Below are 2,674 nucleotides of genomic sequence, written 5' to 3'. Positions count from 1 at the left end.
CATATTGTGTAAAAACATGTCTATATCTGTGTTGTTAGGCATCAAAATCTCTGGCAGTCCGTAGGCATGTTGTATGTCCAGCGCTATGGAAATACATTCCAAATCAATATATATTTATAGGATTGTGGCTTATTAGTTCACAAGGAATGTAAGATGATCATTATAGTATGCTTCTGTTTTTAATGATGTAAATATAAATTATCATTATGATCTATTTTTATTCCATATATATGCAATGTCATTGTATATATTTTTCTAATAAAAATATATTTATTTAAACTCTAAATCTTGCTGTTTGTATATTGTAAAATGTATATATATACATTGCAGGTACCTCCATTCCCAGGCTTCATTCAGACTTCGTTTCTGTCCTCTATATGCAGAGGAAAATCAGTCAGGCTAGATGCTGTGTTTATGCTTCTAGATGTGTTAAATGATGCTTGCTTACACATGTTTACATGCGTTTATGTCTGTTTACATGCATCTGGTATCAAATCCTAGCATCAAACTGTGTGTTACATGCATTTGTGTGTTTACATGTATATGTGTTTAGATGCATCTGGTAATAAGTCCTAGCATCAAACTACATTTACATGCATTCGGGTACATTAAAACATTTAAATCAATTCCTAGATGCACCTGACTTCTGTGTTTTTGAAAATGCAGATAAACTGACTGCAGATAACAGCTAGGCATGAAGTGTGAATAGATCCATTGCAAATGATTAGATACTGTACATATACAGTAAACTCCCCATTATCCGGCATTTAAGCAACCAAAACAAAAAAATCAAGGCGATATGTCCTAATTTTTCCCCCCAGTTGGTTGATAGACAAGTGCACACTAAAAAAAGTTCAATAGCCAGCCTGCTATTGGCTATGGCAATTTGAAATAGCCAATAGCAGAATCTAGCCAGCAGATAAATGGCGGGGGGGATTGTTGCTTGAGAATTAATAGTAACTCTCAAGCAACCAGAAACTACAGTTATCCTGCATCTACCAATCCCCATGGGTACCGGATAAATGGGAGTTCACTGTATATGCATTTACAAACGCATATAATCGCACATGGTGTGAATGTAGCTTTAAGATATTCATTCACCATTGAATATAATTTCAGTGAATATTGCAACGTACATACAATACAGTCATTACCAACATGTGACCATGTTTCATATTATACCTTAAATATCGGTGTAACATGAAAGATGGACTAGTCTTTTAAAGATGAACTTCAGGCAAACAGCTAAAAACACAGATAAAACATATGTAAGGGAGCTGTCATCTTGCCGTTTGTATTTCTGTCTATCTAGTCCTGAGATTTATGCAACTCTGCAACAAAGTATAGCAAGGTGGATGATAACACTATCTTTGGTTACAGTGATTTCATCTCCCCAACACAGATGGCATTTTGGCCTTTTCCTGCTGAATCACTCAAAAGTTGATTTTGTTTTCAATTGTCTTTTGTCCAAGGAACAGTGACTGAAGACAATCAGCAGCAGTCCTTGTTCGGGTATTTTGATATCTGCAGGTGCTGGCTGTCAGAATACAATAGCCAGCAGGGTAGATGTGTGGATGGGAGAAAATCAAGTGAAAACTCTTAAGCTGTATGGCAACTTTTAAGGTGGCCATACACCTTACAATTATCGTTCAATTTATTTCATCCCGTCATCGCACCCTCGTTTGATTTCCGCTCGAATACCCCATCATGCACAGACCAATGTAGATTTTGATTATCGTTTGTTAGCAATACTAAGTGGCGGAATGTTTACGATCGACAGAGCGGACTTTCGTTTGCACATGTGCAGTGTTTATGTTGCGGTTTTTTTTTTCCATACGAAAACACCACAAATCCATCGATTTTTCGTACGATTCGTAAAAAGTTTTCTAGCCTGACCGATCGGGGAAATTCAGCCAGTTGTACAGTAATTCTGATTGCTCACTGGCCGATTATCGTACGAAAACCCGATATCGTTCATTTTCCGAGCGATAATCACAAGGTGTACTGGCACCTTTAGTCTGAATGCTGCTGTATAGGGAACTGACGGAGGCTGATAGCAAGTCAAGTTCAGGTATTTACAGGAGGTGTATTACTTGTTCATGTGACTGCTGACTAATTGCGACTTTGTGTACAAATTGTGCATGCAAACAGGTTTTCAGGGTGGGGATTAAAACAATAGATAAGACTTAGATGTGACGATTGCGCAAACCATTGTCCAGATAAATAAAAGCCTACCATATGGATATTCAAATGCTTGACAGTGTTAAAAGCCCGACTCCACCATAATGTGTTATTTCTAGAGGTGCACCGAAATAAAAATTTCAAAAAACTAAACCAAAATGAAAAAAAGTCAGGTGAAAACCAAAATGTTTTTATTTATTCTAACTTTTTCCAAATTTTTTTATAAACGTTTTAATTTGTTTTATATTCAATTTTTATTCATTTTTATTATTTTTTACCTTTAGGGGCTTTGGGGAAAAATTAGGGGTCTAAACAGATAGCTAATACGTTTTAGCTTCCTGCAGAATCAGCTGGTCCCCTGAGCACTGGCCTTGATGTCTTGTTTTAGTGTGGTTTCTTTCCTTTGCATGGTCCTATGGAGCCACCCTTGTGTGTGCTAGTAAGCTGTATGTGTCTCCACAAACATACAGGTACAGCAAGGCAAGCTGTTTAT

Source organism: Nanorana parkeri, unplaced genomic scaffold (genome assembly GCF_000935625.1).
Source record: "Nanorana parkeri isolate BGI_ZX_2015 unplaced genomic scaffold, ASM93562v1 scaffold1439, whole genome shotgun sequence".
NCBI lineage: Eukaryota > Metazoa > Chordata > Amphibia > Anura > Dicroglossidae > Nanorana > Nanorana parkeri.
The sequence above is the reverse complement of the archived record's forward strand: the minus strand, read 5'-3'. Positions refer to the sequence as shown.